The 21,026-nt window shown below is 45.2% G+C and overlaps 1 protein-coding gene across 4 annotated transcripts in view; it reads right to left on the bottom strand.

Moving 5' to 3' along the window:
- Nucleotides 1–21,026, bottom strand: part of TCF20 (transcription factor 20) — a 195,407-nt gene that overhangs the window by 70,530 nt on the left and 103,851 nt on the right. For 2 of the 4 annotated variants that reach the window (XM_088676606.1, XM_035128489.3), the window contains exon 1: nucleotides 9,245–9,415. The exons of 1 other annotated variant lie outside the window; for it this stretch is intronic. The gene's annotated coding sequence lies outside the window, so the exon portion shown is untranslated. Of the gene's footprint in view, nucleotides 1–9,232; nucleotides 9,416–21,026 lie in introns of those variants that run through there. One more of the 4 variants, XM_060279784.2, reaches the window with a different exon arrangement.

Raw genomic sequence — 21,026 nt, 5'->3', positions numbered from 1 at the left:
TAAGTCGACGTACCACTGTATTATGAAAAGTGAAAGCAACTAGGCTTTCCTGCTTTTTTATTCCCTTTCTTTGCAGTTTAAGGAAGCAGGAGTTAAGTGTGTTATAAGAACAGTTCATTAGTTAGTAAAAGTAATCAGTATGTAAGTATCAGTATTAAAGAAGTCAATCCTCCTAGAACCATCATTCCTTAGTTGTTGCAATAAGGTATGGAACATTAAAAGAGTAAGGGCTGGCTGCTAATGAAACTAATTAATTCCAACTAGCAGTCAACATGCACAATTAAAGCAGACCAATTACTTTATCTACTTAACAATTACATTCTTTGTGAGGTATCACAAGAATAACAGCACAGCATGCAGGTGTGAAAACATATCCATAAGCTAGAGAAACTGAAGAGGTTGCTATGAAGCTGCACTGACAGGGGATATGCAGGCAAACAAACAGGCTGGGTGAGGAGGATCAGAACACTCCAATTCTTTTGTGCCCAAAAAGTGGGTTGCCAGAGGATGGAAGGCCACTCCTCTGTACCCAACATAGAAATACATAGGACGACATGGAGCCACTGTTGAACACTCTTTGGGCCAGCTTCAAATCCACCTAACAGACCATCTGGTAAAATGTCATTAAGACAAATATCATGGGAGACTTTGTCAAAAGCCTTGCAGGAATCAAGTCATACTTACTAAGTAGTAAGAATTGTGGAGCTGAATGTGACTTACTTTTTAGTAACTATGCTTTGTATTGCACTTCATCTTATGATATGGGCAAGCCATTCACATAAAATGGCAAGTTTATATTTTGCCTGTTGAAGGATTCCAACATTGTTATTCCTACTGCAAGGGACGAGGGCGGGTATATAATTTATTGTTTTAAAAAAAGATGTGTTCATCATCAAGTGCATACTTCATGCATACTTCTGTAGTATGATCAAATTACTTCCTAAGCACTGATCAAATTAATTTGAGTTGGTGCAACCATCTTTTTCTCTCCCCTGGACCCTAAAGAATGTATACGTCGCTCTTCAATGGTTTATTAATTTACTACTTTCAATCCTGTGTTTCTGTTAAGGTGTTTGTGGCAGCTTACATAGTATTTCCCCTTCCATTTTATCCTCACATAACACCCCTGTAATGTTGCAAAAGATGAAGGGTTACTGGCTCACAGTATTCCAATGAGCTTTATGGCCAAGTCTGAATTCGAATGCAGGTCTTCTGGTCCCAGTCCAACACTCTGACCACTACACTATAAATGCTCAAAGATGTTCCATATCCTTAAAGAATGAAAAGTATTGTGAAATGAATGAAAGGTATTGTGAGGAAAGCCATACCCTTCCTTATTCAGAATTTGTGCAGAATTCCTGCACACAATGCAGGAAAAGACAGCAAAGCAGATCTTGTTTATGTGAGTAGCTTTTCAGGAAGGAAGTGCAGTAAATGGATTAGATCAACGGTTCATCTCAAATGTCAGTTACTGAGGCCTACAGTTACATGATCACCTTGGGAAGCTGCATGTAGTAATGTCCCTATAGATGAAAAGGCAATATAACAATGGTCCAAGTGCATTACCATAAGTCCAGTTTCAAATCTTGCACATTCAAAAGATAATTTGCAGTATGGTAAGCAGGAGAATGGTTGTCTGAATGGTATATTGAGCCTCTTTATACCCATGGTGACAGAGATAATGTCAATCTCTTAGTGTAAAAGCCAACCAAGACACTTTTGATGAAACTAAAGAATCAGAAATAAGAAGGCAAAACACCAAGGCCCAGTTCAGATTATCTAAACTGTTCTTTAGAATATGAAAATCATGAACAAGATCCTGCAAGACTTAGTATTGTGCTCTCACCCTCTCCTCTTGTGGTCTTCTGCATGCAAAAGAAGAGTAAATGCTTCTGCTTCTACCACTTTTGATTAAGCAAGAGCTTCCAGCTGCGTTGCATATTACCTCTACATAGTTAACAAGGATATGAAACCTCTGTTTGATCCTGGTTTGCTTTAACTAATTAGTTAGAATAAATCAGAGTTGCTAGACATCAACATATCAAGAAATTGTGGTTTAGTCAAAACCAAAAGGTAAAGCTTTCACTTTTCACCACAGCTGTCATTTCATTACTTGCTGTTTTGTACAGCTGTCCACTGATAAATGAAAAGATGGTTTACCATTTTGAAATACTAAAACAAATAAACGTGATAAAAAGTAGTAACAATCTGATTAGCCTTAGGCCAACTGGGAGCTGATGGCATCAGCTCCCTGGCCTGAGCTTTCCTGCTTCTACTTGTTCTTATCAGGAAGTGTTTATACTGTTCATGTTGTTGTGAGTAAATAGCCCAAACATCTTAAGAACATAAAACACTTTCCACTGTTGGCCATGTTCAGACAATCATACCTTGGCTTAATACATAAACCTTAAACAAGACTTTTGCTCCCCTCCCAGGCCTTTGCAATACATGCATCAAGCTAGGAAGTCTCCCATTAGCCATTATTTCAATTTTCATGAGAACTGGGCAACTATGGTTATCAGCTTTAGAACAAGCCAGGATATCAAACCAACTTCAAACTGCAGTTTTATATCCTGGCTTGTTCCAAAGCCAGTAACTACAGTGATTTTGTCCATGTGGACAAAATGGTTAATCATGGTTTATCAGAGGCTTCCTAATTTGATTGCTAATGCTGCAAAAGGGCTGTACAGTATGTGTAGAAAAATGGCTTGTTTATGTATCTGCTTACTAAGCTGAAATATGGTTGTCTGAAACAGGCCATTATTTGCATTACACCGAATAATAATAATAATAATAATAATAATAATAATAATTTATTATTTATACCCTGCCCATCTGGCCAGGACTCCCCAGCCACTCTGGGCGGCTTCCAGCAGAACATTAAAATACAATACAGTGGTACCTCTACTTACGAATGACTCTACTTACAAATTTTTCTACTTACGAAGCGGAAAATATAGTAAAAAATGGCAGCGCGCTTACGAAATTTTCGACATCCGAACGGCCTCGCTGCCCTGCGCTCGCCGCCGGATCGAGCCCTCACCGCCGCCGCTGTGAGGCTGGCCTTCTGCCGACCTCGCGGGATTGGGCTCTTGCCGCCGCCAGGCCAGCCTTCTGCCAGCCTCGTGTGATCGAGCCCTCGCCGCTGCTGCAAGGTCGCTTCTCCTGTCCAGCAGGGTGATGGGAGTTGCAGTCCTGGCGACGTTGGCAGCCGAGCCAGGGCACCCGCGGCCGGCCGTGTGGGACTTGGGCTCGTGCGGACACGGTGCAGGCGGTGGCAATGCAGAGCCTCTCCCGACACCGGGCGGGCACCTAGGCTGGAGCGACAGCGAGGGGCGCTTCCTCCGCATGGCGGCTCCGGCTGCGCTCCGAGCGGAGAAGCCGAGGACAGGAGAGGCGGTCTCGGAGCGGCAAGGGCTCGATCCAGCGGTGGCGAGCGCAGGGCAGTGAGGGAGGTGAGGCTCCGGAACGAATTAATCCGTTCCCAATGCATTCGTATGGGAAACTGTGTTTCGACTTACAAATGTTTCTACATACGAATGTGCATCCGGAACGGATTAAATTCGTCAGTAGAGGTTCCACTGTAATCTATTAAACATTAAAAGCTTCCCTAAACAGGGATGCCTTCAGATATTTTCTAAATGTCAGGTAGTTGTTTATCTCTTTGACCTCTGATGGGAGGGCGTTCCACAGGGTGGGTGCCACTACCGAGAAGGTCCTCTGCCTGGTTCCCTGTAACTTGGCTTCTTGTAGCGAGGGAACCGCCAGAAGGCCCTCAGCGCTGGACCTCAGTGTCCGGGCAGAACGATCCCCAACATGATGCCTCCTGGCACATACAGCTAGCTTTTGTGAATTCTTAAAAAGAATACTTTTTGAAACATTTAGAATGAGTTCAAGAAGGTTGTGATGCGTCAAGAAAACATGTGACACATTTAGCACTAACAGTATTTTAGCTGCTGCACATGACACAGACAAGCCACTTAACGGGATAATGCAGTAATAGAAATACAAAAAAAGGCCTGCAACAAAATGTTGCAGTATAGAGGGTATCTGTTCAGGCTTCCAGCAGCAGCCCATGTCCACTAAATACAACAAGTCCTCATTGAGTTGTTTTGGGTTTTTCTCCATTGAGTTTTTGTTCCTCCATACTTGGTGTGCACATTTGTGCCCAATCCCAGCTCTATTAAATTCTGAATGTTGCCATTGATTGCTATAGACAATTCTCTCTTCTATCCCTTTGGGATGTTAAAAATAGAATCTCGGTGTGAAATTCTGATATTTTCCTTGGATAGTTTTGGTTCATGCTCTTTGGTGGTGCTGTGAGGTTGGGAATGGGTTGTATTTGGACTGATTAAGTTGATACTTTGCATGCATTAACAGAAATACATTGCATATTAATAAGCAATTCATGAACATAACCACTTTGCCTTCACTAACTCCACATACTAACAAATTTCAATTGTTTATATCAACCTACTTTAATAATTTCAATATTGTTTCATTTTGCTATACTATCCACAATGACAATATGGTGAGTAGCAGACAACTACATTTAGTCACACAATATGCGTAACTGGGATTCTGGTTAATATGAATTTAACATAGCTGCCCTAGTGGGCCAGAAACCCAGGTTTAAAGAACTCTGCAGTTATGTATCATTTGAGCAGTTTACATGCTGCATCTCTTCAAATGGACAACTATGTTAACTAGAATATAATCAGCAGTCAAAACTTTAATACCATTATGTAGACTACTGATCACAACACAGTATCCAGTTTATGTCAAAATTCTTCCATACATTTCCTCCATTGCTAACTCTTTCAGACTAATATTGCAACGGAGAAAGATCTTGCAGATTTACCATACAATCAGTATATATTTTACTCAGAAGGAAATCTTGCTATGTTCAGTGGAGCTTCTTCCTAGTTATGTGTGCACAGGATTACAGCCATAACTGTAGTAGAACTCTACATGTGTTACACAGAGGACTATCAAGACACAGACAATGATACTCCCTTAAAAAATAACAAAACCGTATTAAACAGCATGTCTCAAAGTTTAAATGCATATTTTAAAAAAGCATAACACAGCCTTCTTGGAACTGAACCAGTTCTAGACATCAGCGGGATCACAGGTCTGAATGCTCTCCATGACAAAAGAACTCCCTACTGATTTTTAAAAAAACATAAGGAGAAAGTTAGAACACTTCTCTAACTAGTCTGATACAGTAGTGACAGAACATAACTCTTTAAATATGAAAGCTCACATACCACAGCACTGAGAAATGGTATTTAGGAGACTATAGCTCAGCAGTAGTGTACATGCTTCACATGAAGAAGGGTCCAGGTTCATTATCTGGTATCAACAGTTAAGAAGATCAGGTGCTCACAGAAATATCTGCCTCATACCCTAGAACCACTGCCAACCAGAGCAGACCATACTACAGTGGTACCTCGGTTTATGAACACAATTGGTTCCAGAAGTCTGTTCATAAACCGAAGTGTTCATAAACCGAAGCAAACATTCCCATTAAAAATAATGGAAAGTGGATTAATCCGTTCCAGACGATGAAAAACACCCCCTAAAGCTTCAATTTAACATGAATTTCACTGTCTGCCAAGAGGTTTCCGAGGCCTATGGAGGCCTCCACGGAGGCATCGGAGCGTCCGCGACTGGGACGCAGCCACAGAAGCGCTCCGATGCCTTCACAGGGGCTAACTGCGTCTCTTTCAAAGCGGGTGGGGGGGTCCCTTTGGAAGCGCTTACCTTGCGCATAGAAAACAGCGGTGAGAGGCTTGGCTGCGCGGCGGTGGCACTCGCAGCTCTCCTTCCCTCTCTACGTGGTGCCAGCCGGGCGACCTTTCTCCTCCTCAGAGCAGCCACCACCACCACCAGGCGCCAGGACTGGCTGGGGTGGCTCGCGGTGCGCCTGGCTCTGGTTGGAGTGGCGGCGGCGGCAGCAGCGGCGGCTTCTCTCAAGCCCGAGCCTCTCCACTCTGCAGGGGCGCAACGGTGAAGGCCCGGCCTCGCTTCTCTTGACCCCTCCGCGAGGCCGGGCCTTCACCGTCGCGCTCCTGCGACGTCTCTCCACCTTCGCCGTCGCGCTAATGTGGAGAGGCGTCGCAGGAGCGCGACGGCGAAGGTCCGCTTCTCTTGAGCCGGCCTCGCGGAGGGCTCAAGAGAAGCGGACCTTCAGCGTCGCGCTCCTGCGACGTCTCTCCACCTTCGCCGTCGCGCTAATGTGGAGAGGCGTCGCAGGAGCGCGACGGTGAAGGCCCGGCCTCGCGGAGGGGTCAAGAGAAGCGAGGCCGGGCCTTCACCGTTGCGCCCCTGCAGAGTGGAGAGGCTCGGGCTTGAGAGAAGCCGCCGCTGCTACCGCCGCCGCCGCTCCAAGCACAGCCAGGCGCACCTCGAGCCACCCCAGCCAGTCCTGGCGCCTGGTGGTGGTAGCGGCTGCTCTGAGGAGGAGAAAGGTCGCCCGGGTGGCACCACGTAGAGAGGGAAGGAGAGCTGCGAGCGCCACCGCCGCGCAGCCAAGCCTCTCACCGCTGTTTTCTATGCGCAAGGTAAGCGCTTCCAAAGGGACCCCCCCACCCGCTTTGAAAGAGACGCAGTTAGCCTCTGTGAAGGCATCGGAGCGCTTCTGTGGCTGCGTCCCAGTCGCGGACGCTCCGATGCCTCCGTGGAGGCCTCCATAGGCCTCGGAAACCTCGGGTTACTTACTTCCGGGTTTCGATGGTTCGTAAACCGAAAGTTCGTAACCCGAGGTGTTCGTAAACCGAGGTACCACTGTATACAAGATGAAGGCATGGGGGGCGGCGGCAGTGGCCTAAGGCGCACATTTTTGAGGGGGCACAATGAGGCACCCCCACAGAAGGTACGGAGCCCTGGCAGCTGAGGGACAGCAGCAGGCGGGTTGGTCTAGCGGCCAAGTCGATGGAGGGAGTGCACGAGGAGCCTGTTGGAGGTGGGATCCGTTCACCCTCCACATGAGCATAGGTTGCAGGCTTACTGTATTTCTCTTCTATGTATGTATACACCAAAAGGAAAAGGAGCACCAATTTATTGCCTGAGGATTTTTAACCCAGAATATAAGCACAACTGTACCTTAGGTTTGTGGAACCTTTGCTGTCAAGTGTCGTCAACTACCTTAGAGCTTCACATTAAGTATGCTCATGAGGTGCTCAGAATGCACTGAAACACTCAGTTCCCTGATTTGCTATCTACAGATGTCAGAATAGCCTGATACTGTATAGCAGGCATCCCCAAACTGCGGCCCTCCAGATGTTTTGGCTTACAACTCCCATGATCCCTAGCTAACAGGACCAGTGGTCGGGGAAGATGGGAATTGTAGTCCAAAACATCTGGAGTGCTGAAGTTTGGGGATGCCTGCTGTATAGAGACCACTAAAGTACAGTAGTGTGTACAGCTGATTCAATATGGATCTAGCTGCACTATATTATAGTAAAATGTAATCCATTTTGACAAACAAAATATATTAACTTCAGAAAATAAGAACTAGGATTCATTTATTTACAAGTAAAATAAAGGTAAAGGGACCCCTGACCGTTAGGTCCAGTCGCGGACGACTCTGGGGTTGTGGCGCTCATCTCATTTTAATGTGACTTCACTTCACCCTTTCATCAAGAAGCTCAGGGTGTCAATGAACAGGATTATTCCATTTTTCCTCAACAGCCATTCTGCGGGCACAGATTAGCCTGAAAGATGGTGACCATGAACCAATTGCCACCATCAGTTTCATGGCAGAGCAGCATTTGAAGTCAGGTGTCCCCAATCCATTTCAAAACTACATATACACTGTGCTGGTTAAATATGCTCTGGATTCCTTTTTGGAACTACTTGCAACCTAAAACAGAAGCCAGGGAACTAAGAGTTTGTTACTTTCTTTAAAAAAAAGTAGAATGTACAAAAAAAACATTGTTTTAATTATTGAGGGCAAATACAAGCCTGCTGCCCAAAAACTACCTTCTTGTCTTTAACAATTAGGATTGTACTGGATAGCATAGATATAGGGGACATATGAACATTTATACTTTTGGTTGTTTTTTTAAAAAAACTAGTATATCAGGCAAAGGCAACACTAATTAGAAGTATCTAAGTCTTCCTAACTTTAACACTGCTCATCATATATATAGCATTGCTATCACTCTTCTAGGCAATAACTCATGACACTTCCAATAAGTGGCTACAACACCAGTTAGGTTTTACCAGAAGTGACAGCATACCTTCTAACGACCTCAGTTGACTCTTATGAAGAAAAAAGGTGGATGGTGTGTTAGTAGGGAAGAGAGCCTGAAGCATTTACTGCTACAGAGCCATTAAGAAAAATTTCATGCAATTCGATTTGGCTCATATTAATGCACAACATCAGGAAATATTATTTCCAACTCATTTAAGATATTTAATGTTTTGAGACTCTACCTAGACCTTTAGTTAGTTCAGAGTGACTTGAGGTGGTCAATTCCATCAGTTTGCCTAAGAGATGAATTGAAAGAAAGCAAGGGACCAGCTGAACCGGAGAGGAGCTTACATCCTTAAAAAACACCATGAAGGTCACAAATTTATTTATTTTTTCATTCATACTTCAATCTTATGGAAGTCCCGCAGAGTCTACTGTTTAAAACAAACGCGCGAGCACACACACACAGAGAGTGTGTAAGAGAGAAGCCACCAATTCAGTGGGCCTAACTGAATGTCCTTTGGTCTGCTTCACACCTAGGCAAAATGCAAGAATTCTGACTGAGGAAGAAGCCAAGATGCCTTCTCTACTCCTCCATGAGGCTACGATTCCTTCGACTTGGAAAAAGCATCGTCCCACCAGGGGATTGAAATCCCAGCAGGTATTCAAAAGGAAGCCATTCCCCCTGCCCCGCTTTAACAACCTTCCCTCCCTCCCTCCCCATTAACCTTCCCCTCCGACACCCCTCTCCTTTTTCAGATGCAATGTACGCAAGAAGGCAGGGAGGGAAGTACGGGGCAGAAGGAGCAAAGGTAGATCGCAGGGTTTCCTGAGGACCTCCCCAACTCCGATCCACCCCCCGGGCATTCCTCCTCCAAACAGCCATCGCAAGAGCCTGGCTGGGGGGAGGGGCGCGGATGCTGCGGCCCACGGGCCGCCTGGGCACCCCTCTCCCCGTCTCCTTCTCCCGCCCCGCCTCAGCCGCGCGCCCCGCCCCTTCCACCGAGGCCCGCGACAGGGCTTCACACGCACCGAAGCCGTTACCTCAGCGTCGCTGTCCTTCCCCGCCCCCCTAAGGGGGGGGAGCGCGGAGCGGACGGCGCTTCTCAGCGGCGCGTGGGACGGCGGGGATCCGCTTCGAGCCGAGGGAGGCTCCGCGGTGGTGGTTCCGAGGTTTCTCTCTCCATTCTCCCCTCACACACACACACAGGAAATAACATAGGATCAGCTGACAGGACCCGGCCAATGGGGCGGCGGCGGGGCAGCGCGCGCAAAAGGGAGGAGCGCGAGACGGCGGCCGCGGCCGCGGCGCAGGGCGGGAGGGCGGTGCTTTGCGCGTGCTCAAACCCGCCCTCAGAGGCGCAGAGGAGAGCTGGGCAAGCGTCTTCTTCCACCACGCGCTCGTTTAAAGAGGCAGCGCCCGGGCGGAACAGAACTGTGCCTCTCGCCTAGGGTCGGGATGAAGGCAGGCACCGGCTTAAGCCAGTAGTAGCCTAATGCACACCTTGACCATTAACTTCCGTGGACCGTGGGACTTCCAAGTAAACAGTGTAGCCCAGCGCCTCCCTCGCCAAAAGGAGGGGGAATTACAGCAGCGCAGGGCGCAGCCAACTCCTGCGTCTCCCGGATATTTAAGGCTGCCATACCTCGTGCACACTTACGCCGGAGCAAAACCCCGTGAACAAACTAGGGCTTACTCCAGAGTAAATACGGGTAGGATCTGGCTGCAGTTGTGAAAGAAGCAGCAATTGATAGCATTTTCTATCTCGCGCTTCAACCGGAAATGTCCCAACCACAGGTTCCAATCCCTATTGCTTCCCTTTCAGTATACTGTATTATCTCCCCTCCCCCTCCCGCCAAGGGGTGGGGGAATGTGAACAGAATCATAACAGGTTCAATCAGAGGCAACGGCTTGAGCTGTCCAGATCACGGCTGGCTCAAAAGGGTGGCGAGGTCTCGCCCGCCATCCCAACCCACTCATGGTTCTCCTATAGGTGGCACTCAAGAAAATTAGAATTTGGAGGCAGCCCAAAAGAGTTCTTCCTGCCTTTTCCAGGTGAGGGGGGCACTGCGTAGAACCCCACTCTGTTTAAATTTCTCGTCCCCTGTCTCTCACCAGCTGCTGCTGAAACACGAATGTTTACTATTTTTTTTAAAAGAGCATTGAAATGCCTAAGCAAACAGAGGCCCTTACCAATACTGTAATATCAGGTTCCTAGTTACATAGCAGTGGCAAGATCCCAGGGCAATGTGTCTCCTATTAAAGCAACACTGTGATAAGCAACACCCTGCTATGAAGCCATAAAAAAGGTAACACAAATCCTCAATGCAGGCTCATTATTAATCCAGCTTTTCAACCTCCCCACTGGATACCACATACTTTATCTACTTAACCAAGTCCCTGCCATTCACTGATTCCCACCCCCACCCCTCCTTACTCCCAGGCACGAAGAAATTAATTCTGCAAGCAGATCCCTTTTCTGCTAGAAAAAGGACTACTTTAAACCAAACTCTTCAGTCCTGCACTACAGCAGCACTATAGCAAGTATTGTAATGGAAGCTCCTTGGACCATAAACCACTCATTTTTCTCACACCCCATGAATCTATTCAAACTTTGTCATTATTCTGCTTCCACAGTAGGCATATACTGTGGCATCATAAACCAACCCCTTTTATTTATTTATTTTGCTTTCCTGTGCAGTTTTCTTTTTTCCAAAGCTCAGAAACCCCATGTTTTTAAACTCTGGGAAATAGCTGTGTTATTTCCCTAGGTGCAGATGCCTACCACATTGCTATTGTGGCTGGTTATGGCCTGTATATAGTGCTCTAAAGCAGAGGTTTTCAACCTTTTTGAGCCCACAGTTCCCTTGACCAACTACATTCTTTCTGTGGTACCCCTGTGGGGCTCAGGAGCCCAGTTATGGCACTCCTTGCCTGCAGAGCTGGCAGCCTCTCATGCTTTTCTGAACACCCTCCCTTGTGGAGTGTTCCCTCAGCCTCCTCTCCGCTCCCCTCTCCTTGGGAGTCCTCTGGACAGCCATAGCTGCCACCCCGGTCTCTGAGCTGCCCCCTCCAAAGAGAGGTGCCTCCTCACATTGCCCCACAGGGGCCTGGGAAGCACCCCATGGCCCAGCCCCAGAGGCACCATTCGCCTGGGGAGCTTGTAGCCAAGGCTGCTGCAACAAATAGTTGTGGAGGACTTTGGGAGGCAGAGACGCAAGAGGATATCAGAGGAGGGAAAGAGGGACAGAGGCCAGGGTTGCCTGCAGCACCCCTGACCATCATTCAAGGCACCCCAAGGTGCAACAGCACACTGGTTGAAAACCACTGCTCTAAATGTTCTATTTCCTTCTCTGTGGCCTGTCTCTCCCCTGTAGGAATCAGCTCTTCGTTATAACCCTTCCTTTTCCAAATAGAATTGCCTTAATGACCATATCTTCCCCCTGCATTTCCAAATTGCAGAGAGGGGGACAAAAGAATTTTTCTTATAGCAAAATTCCAGCTTAAACTGAAGAAAGTAGGAAAAACCACTGGGCCAGTAAGATACAATCTAAATCAAATCCCTTATGAATACACAGTGGAAGTGAGGAACAGGTTTAAGGATTTAGATTTGGTGAACAGAGTGCCTGAAGAACTATGGATGGAGGCTCGTAACATTATACAGGAGGCAGCAACGAAAACCATCCATTCTGAAGGAAATCAGCCCTGAGTGCTCACTGGAAGGACAGATTGTGAAGCTGAGGCTCCAATACTTTGATGGCAGAAAGTGAGGAGGAATTAAAGAACCTTTTAATGAGGGTGAAAGAGGAGAGCGCAAAATATGGTCTTAAGCTCAACATCAAAAAAACCAAGATCATGGCCACTGGTCCCATCACCTCCTGGCAAATAGATGGGGAAGAAATGGAGGCAGTGAGAGATTTTACTTTCTTGGGCTCCTTGATCACTGCAGATGGTGACAGCAGTCACGAAATTAAAAGACGCCTGCTTCTTGGGAGAAAAGCAATGACAAACCTAGACAGCATCTTAAAAAGCAGAGACATCACCTTGCCGACAAAGGTCTGTATAGTTAAAGCTATGGTTTTCCCAGCAGTGGTGTATGGAAGTGAGAGCTGGACCATCAAGAAGGCTGATCACTGAAGAATTGATGCTTTTGAATTATGGTGCTGGAGGAGACTCTTGAGAGTCCCATGGACTGCAAGAAGATCAAACCTATCCATTCTTAAGGAAATCAGCCCTGAGTGCTCCCTGGAAGGACAGATTGTGAAGCTGAGGCTCCAATACTTTGGCCACCTCTTGAGAAGAGAAGACTCCCTGGAAAAGACCCTGATGTGGGGAAAGATGGCGGGCACTAGGAGAAGGGGATGACAGAGGACGGGATGGTTGGACAGTGTTCTCGAAGCTACGAACATGAGTTTGACCAAACTGCGGGAGGCAGTGCAAGACAGGAGTGCCTGGCGTGCTCTGGTCCATGGGGTCACGAAGAGTCGGACACGACTAAATGACTAAACAACAACAACAAGACCAAGGCAATGAGCTGAGAACCACATGGAAGAATTGGAGGAGCACCCCCCCCCCATACTTTTAAAGATGGGGCAAGGAGAGCTCATTCCAGAGACTGGTGATCTGTAAGCCAGTGGGGGGGGGCAGGAGAATAGTTTCATCATCAGGTCCTGGGAGACCAGGTTGTGCCTGCCTTTCAGCCTCCAGTTCCTCCCCCCACCCCAGCTGGCTCCTGCCCTCCACCTTGGATTCCATTACTGCACTCTTTTCCTCAAGAAGAAAGAGGGGAAATGAGAGCCCTGCCTCCTCAGCAAGGGCAGTCATATCCTGAGAGGGAGAAGTAGATGCCGCCTCCAGCCTCTGTTCCCCATCCCATGTCATCTTCCTGTTCACGCTCCTAGGTCTCTGCCACCCACTCCACTCCTGAGCCCAGCAATGCCTTGGGACTCATGGAACTCAAGATAAATTACTACATGAGCAATAGTAAATTCAACTTTAGGAAACTGCACAAATTCTCCTGGCAAGACAACACACTTCTGCATTGATTAACACTTTCTAGTACTAGTACATTCCTTCAAGTCTAACATGATCTCAATACAGCAGTTCAGGAGTCATATCCAGTTTGCAGAAGGCCCAACAGTGAAGCACAACATATATAGATGGTTATCTATAGATGTTTTGCAGAGGTACTTGAACAGGTTCCACCCCCATGAGCTTACTAACCACTGGATTCACTTAGGCTGCCTATACCAACCTACTACCTGGGAGTAACTCTGAATTCAGAGTTCCCTCAATGTAAGTATGTATAAGATTGCACTGTTAAAAGTAGTAACCAAAAAGTAATGATTCAATCTATTCTTTTTTTTAAAAAATTATATTTATTGAGGTTTTTAACAATAAAAAAAAATACAGCACAAAAATACAAAAGCTTGAAAAATAAAAGAAGAAAAAAATTAAGAAAAAAAAGGGGGAAAAAGGAAAAAAGAAAGAAAAATAGTATCTCTAACAACATCTTGTCCCCGACTTCCCCGTCCCTCCCCTCCCGGGTCAATTCCATATCCAACTTCACAACTTCTTTTTTATACCCCACACAATAAATTCTATTAGGTTTTGAACTATATTACTCTTAACTATTTCTAATAATTTCCTTTAGCCTATAATTTCCCCCTCAAAAGATATACCTTTGCCTAATTCAGATTCTATCCAGTCTTTTAACTAAACCTCCAAACCCACCCCCTCCCTCCCCAGGTAGCAGTTTCCCTTTTTCCCCGGCCAGCGTCTTTATATCATCCAATTTCAAACCTTTTAATCCATCCATTCCTCTACCTTATATTCCTTCTTTACCCCACTCCCACTCTTAACCAATCTAAACCATCCCATTCCTCTTTCTTCCCCTTCCATTGTTTTAATTCTTCCACCAGCCTCCCACCCTCATATTTGTTTCCACTGTCCCCTATTTCCAATCTTCTGTCTGGCTTGCGTCCCCTCACTCTCACTGGGGGGGCAAAGGCCAGACTCTTTCCTCCCTCCTCAACTTGTTTGTTTCCTTCTGGGATCTGGTCGCCCTCTCTCACTGAGCAGACCAGATCCCAGGGTCTATCTTGGTCCTTAGCGTCCAAAGTCACATAGGTGATCAATGCTTCCTCTCTCACAGGTTGCATTGATTTCTCAGTCCGTTGCTCCTTATTTTCTGCCTGTTGTTCAATGATTTCTTCTTGTTGCAATTCTAAAATCTCCATTGGATATATCTGTTGCTGGTCTTCTTTTAAAGTCTGAATATTTCCTTTCCCATGACGTATTTCCTCTGTCATTTCTTTAATAAAGTCTAGAATATACTGCAGTTCGACCTCCTCCATTTGTAAGAGGGTTGTTTTGGCTGGCAGCCTTCTTTGTCCTTCTGTGTTCCCGTGGGAATTATGACTTGATCCGCCAGAGATGGTGCTATAATGTCCAGACTAGTTCCTTTGTTTATTTCCAACCATGTTTATCCTTTATAATTTAAATTCTTAGTCCAACTTTTCCAGTTCTCCTCTTTATTACATCGGTCAACTTAGATATAATCCAAAAAATATCACAGAGTCACAGCAGTTACTTTTTATAAATCCTTGTATTTGTCAGCTGGTCGCGGCTTTAGATTCCTGCCCCCGGTTTCCGGGGGGGGGGTTCTTTGTCACAATAATATGATTATCGATGCAGTCTAAAACATATATTTCCCCCCCTTAGTTCTGCCTTCTAAGGGGGTACACAAGTTCAATTTTTCAGGGGGATCCTCACCCCTTCTCTTCGATCGGCTGCAGGCAAGTTAGTTGTGTCGCAGCCTTCCGGGTAGGGGGGGGGGAACGACCTCCGTTTTTTATTCCCCTCCCAGGTCCAAATTCTTGTTTTTAAATCCAATAAAATTGTCTTACTCACAGTCCGAATCTTAATTTGAAGGTATCTGCCGCTCCTCTGTCTCCGGCTCGGAGCTTTCCGCTACCGAGGTAGCAATGGACCCAAGGCTCCGCCATGTACAGCCTGCTCTCGGAGGCTCCGACAGGGGCTCTCCGGGCAGTTTCCATGGCTTTCTGGAGCCCGCTGGGTATCCCAGCCCTCAGAACGCACAATCTGAGGCTTCTCCGGGAGGTCGCGGCGCCCACGCGACTCCCCCCCTCCTCGGTAGCGGTGGGTGTCTCGGGAGCCGAGACGAACCCCGCCGGCGGCTGATGGCGGCAGACCGGAAGTCCATGATTCAATCTATTCTTTGAAACTAGTTTCTTCCCATATCCACTAACCACCATCTACTTAATTCAACATCAGTATGAGAATTATATGTTACACCTTTAAACTGGATAGGGTTGCAACTCCTAAAAGTTGCTACAACATTGGCAGTACACCCAAAATACTTTGCCTACAAACATAGGTTTCATTTCAATATTCACTTCTACAAATTATTGTCCATCAACTAGTGGAAAAATCTTTTTACCTTTCATTTACCAATTTATTCCCCTTGTAATATTTGCAGCCCAGTCTTCTGTAGATTTACTCATGCCAACTTCAATTGGACTTATTATCACCCTGCATAGCAGTACAACTCCAGAATCCTCAAACAATTATGTTTAAGTGGTAGAGATGTCACATAATGTCAGCTTGAACAAAAGGAAAATCCACAGGAGGAGTTGAGAGGAGAAGCATTCTCTTCTTCCAACAGATGCAAGAACGGTGAGAATTTTTTTCACCCAAAATTTATAGCTTGCTGGCAAGGACTGTCCCCAGCAAAGCAGAAGAGGCCAGAAAGTCAATAAATCTCCATTATCTGAATCATTAGAAGCATCTCGGTTGGTGATATACAAAAATGCAACTGAAGATAACCCATTTTTTCACCTTGTCTTTTTTTTTTTAAGGAGTACACAGAACAGGTTTTACAGCTTCACTTATGCACATGTGTTATTTTGTACAATTCAAAACTATGTTAACTACCCAAAGTACAAGTGATAATGGTTATTCTGAATACTCTTTTAGTTTTAGGGTACTGTATCTCCATTTGGGAGGGAGCAGGGAGAGAATATCATTTTAGAGAAGAACAAAAACTTTAAGCTACCTTTTACTGATTTTCTATTAGGGCACTGATATGCTTAAATAACTTACCTAAAAGGAAATTAACAACAGAACCTCTGTCATTATTCCTGGTAAGATGGATTCCAGAAGTCTAAGTTGTCTTCTGTAATTCATGTGACTGAATGCCTGGTTTCTGACACGCAGTTTCGTCAAATCCTAGAACATCACATTTGAATTCACCTTGCAAATAACTTAGCCTTAATATATACGGTATTACTCCAATAAACCTTGCATCCTACTTTTAGAACATGCTACATAATAAGCTTCTAAATTTCAGATTTATGCCGTTTTTACAGAATGGTAACCCCTTCTTTTAAGAGCTATTATTCTTTAGAGACTCATAGCAGCTGAGCAGTGAGCACCTGAAATCATGCCAGAACTGAACACCACAAATGTAATATCTACGGTAAATGACCCATATTTGAAGGACAAGACCATCCTCAGCTATACAGTCAAACCTCGGTTTGCGACCGCCTCCGTTTGCGACTGCTTCGGGTTCCGACCACTGTGGACCCAGAAGTGTTTACATCCAGGTTCCGCGGCGCTCGGATGCACAGAAGTGCTCTATCGGCGCTTCGCACACGCGCAGAAGCGTGCCTTCGGTGAGCAACCAATTCGGGGGGGGGGGACGGCCTCCGTGGAACGGATTGTGGTCGCAAACCGAGGTACCACTGTACTAAATAGTTTTGTACAAGCTATTTTGTATCCAAACAACACCTACAATAACTCATTGAATTTAACTTGATATTCATAGTAAGGACAACCCTACTTAGTGTACTACTACATTCCCATGATAAATAAATAATTATGTTATTATAAAAGCTTATCAGCCAGGGACCCAGGTGGCGCTGTGGGCTAAACCACTGAGTCTAGGGCTTGCTGATCAGAAGGTCGGCGGTTCGAATCCCTGTGACGGGGTGAGCTCCCGTTGCTTGGTCCCAGCTCCTGCCAACCTAGCAGTTCGAAAGCACGTCAAAATGCAAGTAGATAAATAGGAACCGCTATAGCGGGAAGGTAAACAGCGTTTCCATGTGCTGCTCTGGTTTGCCAGAAGCAGCTTTGTCATGCTGGCCACATGACCTGGAAGCTATACGCCGGCTCCCTCAGCCAATAATGCGAGATGAGCGCGCAACCCCAGAGTCGGTCACGACTGGACCTAATGGTCAGGGGTCCCTTTACCTTTACCTTTAAAAGCTTATCACAGCTATGAAACAAAATCAAAGTTAATATTTGTAAAAAATGTTAGTAGAAGCTTAGCAAACAAAAACAAAAAAACAAATCCTAGTTTTAGAACAGAGACAGCCATGACAGTTCCAGCCCCTTAGATGCACTGAAAACAGCGGATGTTAGTCATTACTCCTTTTATAAGTAAGGAAGGTGGCTTAGTCCTCCAGCTCAAATGCTTTTATCTTCTTGATGATGAGGCATCACACTCAGCTGGATCTCACATCATTGTTCCACTGCAATCTCTGTGAGTGAATTAAAACAGCTGGGGACCATCTTGGAGCAAGATTTAACTCTTTCATTTAACCCAGAGTGCATACTTTGGGATAAATCAGCCTCATATAACCAGTAAGCTTAGCTCTAGTTGATGTGTGAAGGGGTTAAGACTACAGAGTAAGCAGTTCTGCCAGACTTAACTAGGTCATATCCCCTCACCTTGAGAGGAAGTGTTAACAAGGCCTTTGCTTACTCCTACCATGTGAATCCGACCAGAAAGAACATCTGGGCTGATTGCTCCAAGCCCAGAGCAAGCCATCTTTGTGTTTCTCTACAAATAATTTAGAAACATGTACCAATTTTGAAATGAAGTTTTGCTGCCTGTTTCTTGCTACTGTATGGAAAAGCACACAGATCTGATTTTTTAATGAGTTCATTGAATAATTTTTTTTTAACTTCACAAGTGTGTGGCCTGTTTCTCTGCCGATGATGCTCTGAACTCATATACTGTATTAGGATGGTTAACCCTTTTCAGCTCAAGGACTGCATGATCTCATGGGCAACCTTCTGGGGGCAGCATGCTACTGGTTGGTGGGGGCCAGAAGTAACAGCGGATGGAGAAAGAGATGTGACTGTTCCCTTTGTACAGTCAGCGACATTCTAGCCAATCAAAAGTCCCAGGTTTCTGCACACTCGCACTAGGGTTGCCAGACTCAATAGAGGAGAGGACTTCTGTGCCTTTAATTGCCCTGCTCTCTTTTGAGTCTGGAAACCTTAAAGAGAAACCAGCAGACCCTTTGCTTGGAAATTAAACAAAGGGTCTGCTGGTTTCTCCTTAAGGTTTCCAGACTCAGAAGAGAGCAGGGCAATTAAAGGCACAGAAGTCCTCTCCTCTATTGAGTCTGGCAACCCTAACTCCTACACACCCCATCCTCCACCAAGACAAGCATGTGATTGCATTACTGCAATCATACCAAGCAAAAAGGACTTGAAGCCTAGGGAGGAAGCTTGTCTGAAGAGTCCCAAGAGCTGGATAGAGAAGTCCCAGTTTGCCTCTGGGCCTCTGGTTCCCCATCCCTGTCATATATCAAGGTATGTAGTGACATCAAATTGTCATCATGTCCATAGAATTTAAAACACTAAAATGGAAACTTGGTGGTGGGTAAAAAATGTCTTGAGGAAGGACATAATGCATTTTTCCAGAATCCTTGCAGAAACTCTCCTTTACACTCATCCAGAATCTGAACTCCACCGTTGTGACTGAGGTTATAAAAACAAAGCATCCCATAGTGTTATGGGAGGGAGGGAATTTCCAAACACCCTCCACTCCATTATGAATGCTCAGACACCCAAGGCCATGTGGTATCTCTTCCACCTCACTACATTAATCTGGGAAAAAATACACTGACCAAATAAACCTATTTTACTCCACAGGCGATAGGAGTGTCTCCCACAGACAAAACAGAATAAAGAATGCGGGCTGCACAAAGGGAGGGTGCTGTTCATCACAACTCCCTAAAATGCAGATAAGCTCCCATGTTGCATTGCTGAAAGCAACAGAAAGCACAATCAGCTTTGCTGGCAAACACTATATACTGCGCTCCAATTATCAATACTGCTGCTAAACCCTCATGGCCCATTCTTCCAGACAAGTTTCGAGTAGAGATGAGCAGATTTCTCACTTCCCCTGTGCTATTGTGCCAGTCTGATATGCCTTGGGTTCTGCTTCGCTTGTCTTCCAGAAGGAATTCCAGATTTCGAAAAGCCAATAACAGATTATGCACATTCACCCTCTGCTATGATAAAGAAAGCTTCCCATGGGTGTGCAATTGCAATTCTGCAGAAAAGGGAGGTATTAAAATCCTATGTTTTAGAAATGGGATCCTGTAGGAATGCCATTTATTAATTTTTAAATGACCCCTGGAAGCAGCAATTTCTTCCCGTGAGATCTCCAACACTTTGGGGGAGGGTTGACTGGTTTTCACATTTTTATCTCTTTATTCTATTGAACAATAGGAAGAACAAACATTTCAGTCATTGGTGTTAGCAGTTAAAATAAATTGATAATTAATAAACAAAATGGCCCCATCATTCATCAGACACCTTTCTGCTCCTGAGGCTCAAAAGAATTCTGCTATATCAAACCAGAAAATCATCCAGACCAGCTTTTGTTTCAATAGTACCGTAGCAAACCAGACACCTCTGGGAAGCCCACAATCAAGACATGAGTGCAACAGCACTCTCTTGTTCATGTTTCCCAGCAACTGGTATTCAGAGGCACAGCGTCTTGATACCGCAGGTAAAACATAACAAGTGGCAGAAAGAAAATGCTGGTGGACAAGGCTGATGCTCTTTTAAAACCTACCAGAATCTTGTGGTAGTGAATTCCATAGCTCAACTATTTAAACAGCAACTTTGGCTGTGTCCACACTGGGTCATTAAAGTGTGCATGGGCTGCTATTTCCATGAGCACTTCCAATGTTATGCTTCCAAAACCTTGATCAATTCCATCCACACTTGTGGGCAGCAGTTGATGGGCTGCATTTCCACTGTGTGTTGTTTTCCCCGCCACTCAATTGGTACTTTTTGCCAGAAAAATGAGAACTGTGGGCATATGCATGAGTTTTGTTGACCTGTGCACACTTCCCTTTTTAGTTGATTTTTTAAGTTTTGAAATACAATTTTTTGCTCTACCAGATTTGCACAAAAGAGCAGTCCATTTATTGATTTTTAGAAAATTTATGTATTGCTCCAAGCCAGGAAACCTGAGGACCATTGTAGGCATGTAGGCAGGCATTTGTTTACCTGTGCGCACACATTTCTTTTTTAAAAAAACAACAACACACAAGTTTTTTGATCCACCAGATTTGCATAAAAGAACAGTTAAAAAATAATTAAATATATATCTGCGTCACTTTACGGGAGACAATGATTTGGAATTGCCTGGATAAAATGTTGCCAATATAAAAACCCTGTTATTTTAATACAGCTGTTTTATTCAAGAGCAGTTCTGCGCAAAAGAGCTGCTTTAAAAATAAAAATACTGAGAACAGTACTTTCAGCAACAGCCACTGGAAAAAGCCAGGCAGCATCCCTTCCTTCAGAAGAAAAGGAAGTAGAGGGGATGGCAATGGAAAGCACCCTGTGTAACATCACCAAATATACTTTGTTTGAAAAACCAGCACCCCCACACAGAATGCACATCATTACATCTGGTTAGTCAGGTAACATGTAATTTTATTTTGTGTTTTCTTCCCTTATTGGATTAACCACGGCTCAGGAAAATCTGAG

Source organism: Zootoca vivipara, chromosome 9, assembly GCF_965207765.1.
Source record: "Zootoca vivipara chromosome 9, rZooViv2.hap1.1, whole genome shotgun sequence".
Classification (NCBI taxonomy): domain Eukaryota; kingdom Metazoa; phylum Chordata; class Lepidosauria; order Squamata; family Lacertidae; genus Zootoca; species Zootoca vivipara.
Note: the sequence above shows the minus strand (reverse complement) of the source record. Positions and strands in the feature narration are given on the sequence as shown.